The sequence below is a fragment of the Piliocolobus tephrosceles genome, chromosome 14 (assembly GCF_002776525.5).
Source record: "Piliocolobus tephrosceles isolate RC106 chromosome 14, ASM277652v3, whole genome shotgun sequence".
Classification (NCBI taxonomy): domain Eukaryota; kingdom Metazoa; phylum Chordata; class Mammalia; order Primates; family Cercopithecidae; genus Piliocolobus; species Piliocolobus tephrosceles.
In genome coordinates this window covers 45396782-45410621 of record NC_045447.1, presented here as the reverse complement: position 1 = coordinate 45410621, position 13840 = coordinate 45396782, and the positions used below count along the sequence as shown (strand labels likewise).

Genomic DNA, 13840 nt, shown 5'->3' with positions numbered 1-13840 from the left:
TTTTTTTTTTTAAGACAGAGTTCACTCTTGTCACCCAGGCTGGAGTGCAATGGCACGATCTCGGCTCACTGCAACCTCCGCCTCCCAGGTTCAAGCGATTCTCTGGCCTCAGCCTCCTAAGTAGCTGGGATTATAGGCGCCCACCACCACACCCGGCTAATTTTTGTATTTTTTAGTAGGCATGGGTTTTCACCATGTTGGCCAGCCAGGTCTTGAACTCCTGACCTCAGGTGATCCGCCCGCCTTGGCCTCCCAAAGTGCTGGGATTACAGATGTGAGGCACTGCGCCCGGCCAGGGATAGGATTTTGAGAGCCTAGAAGCAAGGCTATCTGGGGCAAGGAACACTTCAATGGGAAAGTCCTAAGGCTGACTGTAACCTTACCTGCAATTTGCACCTTACCCTTCTTAGAGGCCGCGTGAGGAATTTCTGTAATTCCTTGTAATGCCTGTGTAACCACCCCTAGAGACACTGAAGCGTGCACAGAGCTGTAGAAAAGTCAAGATAGTAAAAGAGCTGTGGGAGAGACTAGTTCAATCTGGTCCTGAGGAGCTGGGGTCTTTTTTCTCACATTGATAAGCCCCTGAAAGTTTTTATAGTAGGTGTGTGTGTGTGTATGTGTGTGTGTGATTTTGTAATGATAGCACTATGACAATCATTTGCTCATCTTGTATGACAGTAATATCCTCTTTAAGGCTTGGCCATCCTGGATCTTGGGCAACCAACATTCCTGGCTGGGGAGTATTCCTTAGTCACTGGAGCCCCTTGACTACTCAGATGGGCATTTATCTCCTGGACATCTTCCCGTTGTGGCTTAGGAACTGAAGTCTCTTTGGAATTCCTATCTCCCTGGTCTCTTTGGCTCTTAAAGAAATTCCTAATCTCCGATATCCTTTTCCTAAAGAAAAAACTCCAAGAAGATGCTATGCTCTGTGGTGAGCCCCTTCTGCCTCCAGGCACTGCGCCTCCATGGCCAGAGTCTGTTGAGATACAACTCCACTCTCATCCGTTGGGTATGTCCTGCCTCTGACTTGAAGTGACTCTGGATTGCCTCTCTTGGCCCTCAAAGTCCCACTCTGACATGACTTGTCCATGGAGAGGGCAAAAGGAGCTAAAAAGTTTGTTTGCTGTCCTTGAACTAGGGTCCTCTGGACTTCCTTGCTTACAGTTGAGGAGGCAAGGACTCTCCAGGGTGGGGGCTGACTTCCTTGTGATTAGCTTATCTCCTGACCTATCTGTTTCTTTCAAGGAGCTAAGCAACCTCAATTTAGCCATCCCTGAAACATGGATGGCTGAGGGATGAAGGTGGACTTGGGAAAGGAGCCATGATTGGGTCTCTATCACCTTATGTTTTATGGATTCAGAGACTTTAAAGAGGTAAACTCTATCTCTGCCATGCTCAAAACCATACCACTTAGGCTTCTAGTGCCTGCGTAGCACCTGCATCAAGAAAGGAAAGCTTCCAAGAGGTATTTAGGCAGTGTTCCTGCACTAAGGGTGCCAAATTTCCAGTTTTCAAGCAGCTATAGGACTTCCCAGAAGGGAGTGATACAGCACTGTCAGCAAGCCATGAACAATACACATATATAGGCCACCTGCCCAAGTGAACTTTCAGGGTGTTTTCCAGTTGCTTCCAGTCTAGGTTCTCTCTTGAATGCATTTATAAGTCGTTTCCTGACCCACTCCTTGAGTGATTCAACCAGTCATTTTTTTGGTCTCCTCTGATGAATCAGCCCCCAAAACCCCTACTGGGTAGCTTTCTGAATGCCTTGATAGGTTACCTTTGGGACTCTTTCTCAGGCTATGCCTCAGACCCTTCCCTAGGTCATTCTGAAACTTGGCGGGGGCCCCTCATATGGAAGCTTCTTGGGTGCCCAATCAATTCTTCCTTAGACTCTTGCTGCCTTGACCCATAAATACCTCGAGGGCTATAAGAATCTATGATTGTTCCTTAGCTGAGATGTGTCTGTTATTTGCCCTGAGGCTGCATCAGCACCAAAAGCTCTTGCATCCTCTAGGCCAGGACCCACTAGTGCTACATGAGGCTCTTTCAAAAAGCGGTGCTCTAGTTGGCTCCAAATACTATTGCTTATAGGAAATTCTCTAGGAAGAATAGAAAATGGCCCATAGTCCTGGGAGGCCAGGCTGTACTGAACAAGGTTGGGAGTTGGAAGACAAAATGCTTCCTAAGATCTCTGAATTACAGAGAGTAAAAGCTAGAAATTTTCAACAAATGTTGAGCTTCAGTTGGGGTGAGAGACTATATCTCATTCTGGGTCCTAGGAAAGGATACCCCAGAAGCCTTAATCTGGGGTGAAGAAGAAAGTAATAGGAGCAGGAATGAGGATTGAAGGTGGGCCCAAGGTAGGTGCTGGGATGAAAGAGTGTTTGGAGCTGGGGGAGCAGAAAGTGGGGAACCTTTAGCCTGTATTTAAACCGGAAAGTGAAAGTGGGCATTAGAGATTCTACTGACTAAAACAAAGAGAGACTCCAGTGCAAAATAATCACCAGAAACCAGGACAGTAGCCACCAGGGCTTCACTGTGCAGAGGTGAGACTTCAGGAGAGATGGCTCCATCCCCCAAGATTTTGGAATTTGGGAGCTGCTGAGGATGTACAGCTGCTCTGGTTTGTCTTTGGTGCTCCACAGTGGTTGGGAGCCTATGTTGTCCTGTATGCCAGCAAGTGGCTCTAAAATAGTTCCAGAAAAATATACATATATACCCCTCTAGCAAAGACTGGGAGACTCATTGGGTGAAATCATTTAATGAAACATCTGTCCAGTCTGTGGCTAAGCTAGTCAAGCAGACACTTCAGGGGCCACATACAACAAAAAAAATACAGAATTTACAGAATTATTAAAGTCACTACACGAGCAAACAACAACAATGACAAATAGCAACAACAAAGCTTGGCGGGAAGGGGGACTCTAATTTCCAGAAATGCCACATTATACTATTCTAAATGTCCAGTTTTCAATAAGAACTATAAGACATGCAAAGAAAAAAAGAGAATGGCCTATATACACACATGAGGGGAAAAAAGCAATCAACAAAAAGTGACCCTGGGGAATCCCAAACATTAGATTTACTAAAAAGACTATAAGTCAGCTTTGAAAAAAAAATTTATAGAGGCAGGGTCTCACTATGTTGCCCAGGTTGGTCTCAAACTCCTGGCTTCAAGCAATCCCCCCACCTCAGGCTCCCAAAGTGCTAGGATTACAGGTGTGAGTCACTGTGCCTAGCTAAATCTACTATTTAAAATATGTTTTTAAAACAATGAAGAAAAACTTTGTCTAGGCCAAGGAGTGGCTCACTCTGTAATCCTGGTGCTTTGGGAGGCGGAGACAGGTGAATTGCTTGAGGCCAGGATTTCGAGACTGGCCTGGGTGACATGACAAGACCCCATCTCTACAAATAGAATGAAAAAATTAGCAGGGAATGGTGGTACCTGCCTGTGGTCCCAGCTACACAGGAGTCTAAGATGGGAAGATGGCATGAGCCCAGAAGGTCGAGGCTGCAATGAGCCATGAGCCATGTTCACACCACTGTGCTCCAGCCTGGATGACAAAGTGAGAACCTGTTGCAAAAAAAAAAAAAGACTAAAAAACTTAAGAGAAGTGTTGAAATAATGGCTCACTCAATAGAACTTATCAATAAGGAGGTAGAAATTACTTTTTTAAATAACCAAATAGAAACCCTAGGATTAAAAAGTAAATTTGATAGGCACTCCAGAGCAGAGTTGAGAAAGCAGAACAAAAATCAGTAAACTTGAAGGTAGGTCAACTGAGATTATCCAATTTGAGAAACAGAAAGAAAAAAGAATGATGAAAAATGAACAAAACCTATAAAACCTGTGGAACACCCTCAAGTATAAGAACATGAAAATAAATAAAAGCCTGAGAAAGAGAAGAGAAAGAGAAGGCATAAATATTTAAAGAAATAATGTTTGAAAACTTCCTAAATTAGATTAATCTACACACTCAAAAAGCTCGATGAGCTCCAAGCAGGATAAACAGCAAGAGATCCATACCTAAACACACCATAATCAAACTAAACTATCAAAGACAAAGACAAAAAGAGCATCTTGAAAGAGGGAAGAGAAAAATGACTTGTCACATACAAGGGATCCTCAATAAGATTAACAGCTGATTTGTCATCAGGAGCCATGGAGAAGGCAGGGGATGGGCATACTCAGAGTACAAGAGAAAAAAGTCTGCCTAGCAAAACTGTGTATCAAAATGGGGAGTTGGAGGAATAGTATGGAGACAAGCACTGCCATAGGACAGCTGAGACTATGGCTGAGATGGTGTCAGTGGACAGCATGGAGAGGTAGGCTCTCACAGCAGCTAAGGAGCTGGCCACTTAGAAGCATGAACCAAGACTGCACAAATTCTGGGAGCTGCACCTGAAGTAGACTGAAGCTTGAAAATTAAATCACCAAGAAGTTGTGGAGGACGACAAAAGACTTAAAACTACCTGCAAACTGGGAAGCTAATAAGGCTCATTTCAAATGGGAATTGCAGGAAGGAGAAAAGAAAAAAGAATGTTCAGACAAAGACTATGAGAAAAGATACAGAAAGATGGGAGAGGAAAAAGAATAGGAAAAACTCCAATCTGGGATTTTTACATTATGCCACTTCCGGGTTACACTAGTATCATTGGTTGACCAAGCAGATCAAACCTGACATAGAAAGATATCAAAAACTAAGAGACAAATATGGAGAGGAGTTCTACACAACATCCAACAGCCTTCTTCATGGAACATATATGCCTTCCACAGAGGAAACTGATAGGACAGAAAAGCAAATTGAAAAATGAGACAAATATAGCTGGAGACACCCTTAGGATTATGATGCAGATATCAACTACTAAACATTTAAAGAATTAACACCAATCCTTCTTAAACTCTTACAAAAAAATGAAGCAGAGAAAAACTTTCTAACTAATTCTATGAGGTTAGCATTACCCTGACACCAAAGGCAGATAAAGACATCATTAGAAAAGAAAATTACAGCTGGGCGCGGTGGCTCAAGCCTGTAATCCCAGCACTTTGGGAGGCCGAGACGGGTGGATCACGAGGTCAGGAGATCAAGACCATCCTGGCTAACACAGTGAAACCCCGTCTCTACTAAAAATACAAAAAAAAAAACTAGCCGGGCGAGGTGGCGGGTGCCTGTAGTCCCAGCTACTCGGGAGGCTGAGGCAGGAGAATGGCGTAAACCCGGGAGGCGGAGCTTGCAGTGAGCTGAGATCCGGCCACTGCACTCCAGCCCAGGCGACAGAGCAAGACTCCGCCTCAAAAAAAAAAAAAAAAAGAAAAGAAAATTACAGACCAATATCCTTTATAAATATAGATGATAAAATCCTCAACAAAATGTTAGCAGGTTGAACTCAACAGCAAATTAAAAGGATCATTCACCATAACCAAGTAGAATTTGTTCCAAGAATGCAGGGATGATTAAACATAAGAAAATCAATTCATGTAATACATCATATTAATAGAATGAAGGGGAAAAACCAAATGATCATTTCAGTTGACACAGAAAAAGTATTTAACAAAATCCAACGTTTTAATGATAAAAATTAAGAAAACTAAGAATAAAGAGACCATTTCCCAACATGATATAAAGTATTTATGAGAAACCCGCAGCTAGCAGGATATCAATGATGAAATAGTGAAAGTTTTCCCCCTAAGATCAGGAACAAGAAAAGGATGCCCTGTTATTTAATATTGTAATGGAAGTTCTAACCAGAGCTATTCAATAAGAACAAGTAATAGAAGGCATCAGCTGAGAATGGTGGCTCATGCCTGTCATACCAGCACTTTGAGAGGCCAAGGTGGGAGGATTACTTGAAGCCAGGAATTCAAAACCAGCCACGGCAAACTTTTCCTGAGGAAAAGTTTGGAACTTCTTAGAGATTGATTAAGTGGTTGTGATCAGAATGTTCATAGAAATACAGACAGTAAAGGCCACGCTGACAATGTCTCAATACAAATTAAGAACTTATTGGGAACTGGACCAAACCTTGTTAGCAGAAACAAAGAACTGGCTGCATTGTCTCCACGCTCTAGGACTCTGTAGAAGGTCAAACTTAAGAGTAATGACCTAGGGCATCTGGTGGAAGAAACTTCTAAGCAGCAAAGCCTTCAAGAAGTGGAGTGGCTGCTTTTACCAGCTTACAATCAGTTCCAGCAGGAAAAGAACGACCTATGAACCCAAAATATCTGAGACAGGTCTCAAACAATTTAGAAAGTTTAATTTGCCAACGTAAAGGACACACCCATGACAGCCTCAAGAGGTCCTGATGACATGTGCCCAAGGTGGTTGGGGTGCAGTTTGGTTTTATACATTTTAGGGAGACATGAGACATAAATTAATATGTGTAAGATGTACATTGGTTCAGTCAGGAGAGGTGGGACAACTCAAAGGCGGGATGGGGTGGGAGTGGACTTCCAGCTTATGGGTAGATAAAAGACAGAAGGTTGCATTCTTTTGAGTCCTTCATCAGCATTTCACTGAATACACAATTTAGTCTGGGCCAGGCATGGTAGCTCACACCTATAGTTCCAACACATTGGGAGGCTGAGGCGGGTGAATCACTCGAGGTCTCTCAGGACCTCTCACTCTCAGGAGTTTGAGACCAGCCTTGGCCAACATAAAGAAACCTCATCTCTGCTAAAAATACAAAAATTAGCCGGGCGTGATGGCACGTGCCTGTAGTCCCAGCTACATGGGAGGCTAAGGCAGGAGAATCACTTAAACCTGGGAGGCAGAGGTTGCAGTAAGCTGAGATTGCACCACTGCACTCCAGCCTGGGTGACAGGGCGAGACTCTGACACAAAAAAAAAAAAAAGAAAAAAAAAATTTAGTCTGTCTCAGGGAATCTGCATTTTTACATACACAGTAGGGCACAGGAAGCATTCGGATATGCAATTGTCTCAGGTGAGCAGAGGGATGACTTCCTGTCCCACATCTGTGAAAATAAGCTATCAGTTTACATTGCCAGGGTGAAATTCAACAGAACTGTTTTAGGGTAAAGTTCTTGAGGCCCACAAGAAATTTCCTTGTGGGCAAATTGTGAGGGAGGTATTTTTTTTTTTTTTTAAATCTTTGTAGCTATCTTATTTAGGAATAAAATGGGAGGCAGGTTTGCCTGACATAGTTCCCAGCTTGACTTTTCCCTTGGCTTAGTGATTTTGGAATCCGAGATTTATTTTCCTTTCACATTTCTTCCATTTCTTTTAAAAATATTTCAGAAAGAGCATTTTAGAAGAAAATGAGTCTCCAGTCTCAGGTCTTTCTGATCTCTCATAGCTAGGATGATTTATTCTAGACAGGTAGGTCTCGCATTATTAGAAAAGCTCATTTTTAGCAGGTTGTAAAATATCATGTTCTATGAAGAGAAAATAGGGAAAGAAAGAGAAAGAAAACAACAAACAAATGAAAAGATAGAGCCATTTTTCTCTGAAGTCCATACATCAGTAGGCAGGCATATAGGTTGCTGTTATTTTCTTCTGAAGCTTAAGTTGTGTAGCTTCAGTTCACAGGGTTTTAAGAAAGCACAGCATAATTTTTAGTGATTTCAAATCAGGAAAAATGGGGGAAGAAAAAGGAAGGAAAGAAGAAAAAAATTGAAAATATTATTTTGAATACCTGTACCCCCCCCAAAAAATTTAAAATTCAGTCCAAACTAGAAAATAATAAAAATTGAAAAATATTAGGCAAGACTAGAATCTAATGATAGGTGTACTATAGTTCACTTTGAAAAATAATGTTTTCTCTCTCCAGTCCCCATTTTCACTAAACACAAATCACAGGACAAATTTGTGCATAAAATAAGTATTAGTCTTATATACTTGACCTGAGTATTTACATGAAGTCAGCAAGAATAATTATGTGCTGGCTGGGTGCAGTGGCTCACACCTGTAATCCCAGCACTTTGGGAGGCTGAAACATGTGGCTCACTTGAGGCCACAAGTTCAAGGCCAGACTGGGCAACAGAGAGAAACCCCATCTCTACCAAAAATACAAAAACTAGCCAGGCATGGTGGCACATGCCTATACTCCAACTATTCAGGAGGCTGAGGCACAAGAATCACTTGAATCTCAGAGGCAGAGGTTGCAGTGAGCCCAGATCGTGCCACTGTACTCCAGTCTGGGCAACAGAGCAAGATTCTGTCTCCAAAAAGAAAAAATTTGCCATATAGGCTCTTTTTTTTTCAAACTGGCTTTGCTGGACCTTTATTCCATAAGAAATTTCAGATTAGACTTCAATGCCTTTAGCCTAGCCTGTGCCTGCAGATACCTGTATTAATTGGGTGAATTCCCAAGATAATTTGAGGCTCCTTGGCCTATCAGAAAGTGACTTTTTTTTTTTTTTCTTTTGAGACAAAGTCTCACTCTGTCACCTAGGCTGGAGTGAAATGGTGCAATATTGGCTCACTGCGACCTCTGCCTCCCAGGTTCAAATGATTCTCGTGCCTCACCTCCCAAATAGCTGGAATTACAGGCACATGCCACCATGCCCAGCTAATTTTTGTATTTTTAGTAGAGATGGGGTTTTGCTATGTTGTCTATACTGGTCTCAAACTTCTGACCTTAGGTGATCCACCCACCTTGGCCTCCCAAAGTGCTCAGATTACAGGCATGAGGCACCACACCTGGCCCAGAAAGTGACATGCTTTACTTACCACAGGTCAGGAAACTGTACAGGAACTGTGTGGACAAGGCATGAGGCCAGCTTTCCCAAGGGGCTTTTATGGCTCTATAAGTCAACTTTGATTCCTTAAAGCAGTTGATTTATATCTGAAAGTATGCCATTCCAATCAAAGCCTTGGTAAAATAACCAGTGTCCAACTGTATCCTGTTACAAAAGAAAACAGATTATTATTGAACTTATGCAAATAACTAGACTGCCATAAATTAAGTATACTTGCAAATAGTTTTCAAATTCTGGAGAAATCAGGTAGAGGAATATGCTTCAGATTTTGCTCATGGAAATTTCATTTACTCAGTTGTTAAAAGCTGTAAATCGCTCAAAGAAAAAGGGTTTTCTGAACTCAGAAACAAAAGAATTACCAGTGTTTCAAACAAAGTCATAAAAAGATTATTTCAGTTTTCCATTAGTTTAGTCTGTGTAATTAACTCCAGTTCTACTCAAAGTTTATGAACACATTAGCTGTCTATGGGAGTCTTAGACGTTTCTCCTCTATTCTAGTGTCACAATCTCCAAAGTTATCAGAAATCTGCATTCAAAAACACCTGTCAGAGTCATGTAACTATTTATAAAATCACCTTTTGAAAAGGATAAAAGTAGGCTGGGCGCAGTGGCTCATGTCTGTAATCCCAGCACTTTGGGAAGCTGAGGTGGGTGGATTACTTGAGGTCAGGAGTTTGAGATTAGCCTGACCAACATGCAAAACCCCATCTTTACTAAAAATACAAAAATTAGCCAGACATGGTGGCATGCACCTGTAATCCCAGCTACTTGGGAGGCTGAGGTGGGAGAATTGCTTGAATTTAGGAGGTGGAGGTTGCATTGAGTCAAGATTGCACCACTGCACTCCAGCCTGGGTGACAGAGCGAGACCCTTTCTCAGAAAAAAAAAAGAATAAAAGCAAAACTACTGTGGATGACAAAACTCTTAGAACAGTCATAGTTAGACACGATTGACAAGGAAATTTGGTTACTTCTATGGCATACAACAATTTTACATGATAAGCATAATTACTACTGACAACATATACTAAGACTCATCCGAATCACAGAAATCTGAAGAATGGTAAATATCATTTCATATTTGACAAAACTTCCTGTATGATTTTATTATATCAAATAAGCCAAATATGTCTTTTTTTGCACTTCAGGGGACCTAATATCAAAAAAATTAATGAGAAGCAAAGTTAGAATTTGATTTTGGAAAGTTAGTCAAATATTAACACTTGATATCACAAAATAGGATCATTGTAAAATATTGCAAAATAATTCATTAATTTAGCCAAAATGATAACTCAAAGATTTCAAAAAGGAAAAAACTTTTATTCTTTGAGAAAAGAGACTTACTTTCCCAAACAATAAGTCCTAATAAAGATAGCATAAGAACAATTAATCTCTCAAAATTTTATAAACAGGCCGGGCATGGTGGCTCATGCCTGTAATCCCAGCACTTTGGGATGCCAGGGTGGGTGGATCACTTGAGGTCAGGTGTTCAAGACCAGCCTGGCTAACATGGTGAAACACTGTCCCCACTAAAAATACAAAAATTACCCGGGCATGGTGGCATGTGCCTGTAGTCCCAGCTACTTGGGAGGCTGAGGCAGGAGAATTGCTTGAACCCAGGAGGTGGAGGTTGCAGTGAGTTGAGGTCATGCCACTGCACTCCAACCTGGGCAACAGAGTAAGACTCTACCTCAAAAACAATTATAAACAAAATCTATTAAATTTTAGTCATGTTGACCATAAGATATAATTTCCATAAACCTTTCTATAACCTGTATAACCTTTTATTAAGGAGTGTGCTAATGCTCTAAGAAAATGCTCAAAGACCAGACATATGCTGGTTTTGCATCAGTGTGCCTTTGACATTAATGGTTAGGTTTCTAGAAAAACTGAACTAATTTAGTCTCTCAACATCAGCCCTTACAATCTCATGCACCCACCTCTTCCACAATAGTCCCTGAGCCTTGGGAGGTCGAATATTTTTAATTTCTGGCCCTGTGTCTCATGAAAGTAGTTTATTTTTATTGGCATCTTCTACCAGGTCTGAAGATGAGGCTTTAACTGCTGTCAGTATTTGAGATTGAGCAGGATTTGGTGTCCTTTTTAGACCCAAGAGTCAAACCCCATAACTGAAAGGCACAAAAACATGAAAAGCACATACAGAAAGTTACACAGATGCAATAACCTTAATTTAGAATGTTTTCTAATTTCAGTTTTTTCTAAGCAAACCAAAACTTAATGATATAGGAACTATTTCAATAAAACATAAAATCTGTTTGTTAGGCCAGTTACCGAAAGGCAAAAGCAAAGAGCTTCTGCAGTGCAATTTCTGTCCCCTATGAGGAATCCATTTAGATAATCTGCAAGTCAAAACTAATGAAAATAGTACTTGAATTAGATATAGGAAGAATGTTTCCTGGGTCACAAGTAAAATTTTTCAGATTCATAGAACAATTTAAAGACAAGAGCACAGGATACTATATTAGAAGAAAACATTTCCTTTAGATCTTTAAGGTAACATTTTTTTAGCATCAGGCCACAACAAATAATTACAACCTGAGGGGAAAAAAACTTACAGGAGCTGAAAATGAATTGAAGGAGAGTTATTATTTCAGGCCTTTTAAAGGGGGAGAGAAAGCTGAAAACAGCAAAATGCAACAAAAGTTGAACTTTGGGTTAAAAATATTAAAATCTCTTGTAATTTTACTAAGAGTAAATCAATACCTCAAGAAAATTTTGCTATTCTAACCAATTATTTAGTGTTTCTTTTTTTTAATCAAAACCCAGTCTCTAGAAAAACTATATAAATAGTTTCTCTTTAATTATAGACAACTTGATACAAATCATTTAAAACATGCTTGGAATTCCTGTTTTGTCTTAGATATCCCTCTTTGTTAAATAACCAGTCATTTTATTTCAGGACAAAATTTTATCACACAAGATTCTTTCTTACATAAAATTACTTTCCTTTTAACCTTTCTTGCCAAAAACAACTCTTTATATTTGTAACTTTCTCTACGTTGCTCATATTTACTGATTACCTTTATTTTGTTTCATAAATAACTTTTAAATAACCTTGGAATTAGACAAAAATTTTTTGTCTAATTCCTTTAGATTATTTTCCTTTAAATAAGAACACATTTCTTTCTTTTTTTTTTTTTTTTGAGAGGGAGTCTCGCTCTATCGCCCAGGCTGGAGTGCAGTGGCCGGATCTCAGCTCACTGCAAGCTCCGCCTCCCGGGTTTACGCCATTCTCCTGCCTCAGCCTCCCGAGTAGCTGGGACTACAGGCGCCCGCCACCTCGCCCGGCTAGTTTTTTGTATTTTTTAGTAGAGACGGGGTTTCACCGTGTTAGCCAGGATGGTCTCGATCTCCTGACCTCGTGATCCGCCCGTCTCGGCCTCCCAAAGTGCTGGGATTACAGGCTTGAGCCACCGCGCCCAGCAACACATTTCTTTTTTTACAAAAAATGTTTTCCTATAATTTTTTAAAAGGAAATGACCCAGACATTTAATGAATATTTATTATTTAACTTAATATAACTTTAGATTTTAAATTATATGGTAAGATTATTTATAAGCATTTATTCCATTACATTTACCTAATTAATTTTTTAAAATAGTTTAACCAGATTACTTATGAAAACTGTGATAGCTATCATTTAAAGTTATTTCCTTGATGACCAGCCCAGTGGCTCATGCCTGTAATCCCAGCACTTTGGGAGGCTGAGGTGAGAGGATCGCTTGAGGCCAGGAGTTCGAGACCAGCCTGGCCAACATGGCAAAACACCACCTCTACTAAAAACACAAAAATGAGCTAGGCCATAGTGGTGCATGCCTGTAATCCCAGCTACTTGGGAGGCTGAGGCACAAGAATCACTTGAACCTGGGAGGCAAAGGTTGCAGTTTGCAGTGAGCTGTGATCATGCCACTGCACTCCTGCCTGGGTGACAGAGCAAGACTCTATCACAAACAAACAAACAAACAAAAAGCAACAAAAATAAACTTATATTCTTGTTAACCATTTGTTTTTGTTTTTGTTTTCCTTCAACTTTTAAGTTCTGGGGTACATGTGCAGGATGTGCAGGTTTATTATGTAAGTAAACGTGTGCCATGGTGGTTTGCTGCACAGATCAACCCATCACCTTGGTATTAAGTCCAGCATCCATTAGCTGTTCTTCCTGATGCTCTCCCTCCCACTGAGAAGCCCAAGTGTATGTTGTTCCTCTCATGTATCCATGTGTTTCCATTGTTCAGCTCCCACTTACAAGTGAGAAAGTGCAGTGTTTGGTTTTCTGTTCCTGCATTAGTTTGCTGAGGATACCAGCTTCCAGCTCCATCCATGTCCCTACAAAGGACATGATCTCATTCCTTCTTACGGCTTCATAGTATTCCATGGTGTGTATGTACCATGTTTTCTTTATCCAGTCTATCATTTATGGGCATTTGAGTGGATTCCATGTCTTTGGTATTGTGAGTAGTGCTGCAATGAACATACACATGCACGTATCTTTGTAACAGAATGATTTATATTCCTTTGGGTATATACCCAGTAATGGGATTTCTGGGTCTAATGGTATTTCTGCCTCTAGATCTTTGAAAAATTGCCACACTGTCTTCCACAATTTACTCTCCCACCAACAGCATAAAAGCGTTCCTTTTTCTCTGCAACCTCGACAGCATCTGTTGTTTCTGGACTTTTTAGCAATCGCCATTCTGACTGGCATGAGATGGTATTTCACTGTGGGTTTTCAAGGGGTTTTGTTTGTTTTGAGGCAGAGTCTCACTTTGTTGCCCAGGCTGGAGTGCAGTGACGTGATTTTGACTCACAGCAACCTCCACCTACTGGGTTCAAGCAATTCTCCTGCCTCAGCCTCCTGAGTAGCTGGGATTTCAGGCACACGCTACCATGCCCAGCTAATTTTTGTATTTTTGGTAGAGACGAGGTTTCACCATGTTGACCAGGCTGGTCTTGAATTCCTGACCTCCAGTGATCTGCCCACATCGGCCCTCAAGGTGCTGGGATCACAGGCATAAGCCACTGCTCCTGGCCTCATTGTGGTTTTGATTTGCATTTCTCTGATGATCAATGATGTTGACCTTTTTTTCATATGGTTAACC

General features: G+C 40.9%; 1 pseudogene; it reads left to right on the top strand.

The window, feature by feature from the left end:
* Positions 1-4294: 4294 nt before the first annotated feature.
* LOC111536840 lies at positions 4295-4872 on the top strand (annotated as a pseudogene).
* Positions 4873-13840: the final 8968 nt, after the last annotated feature.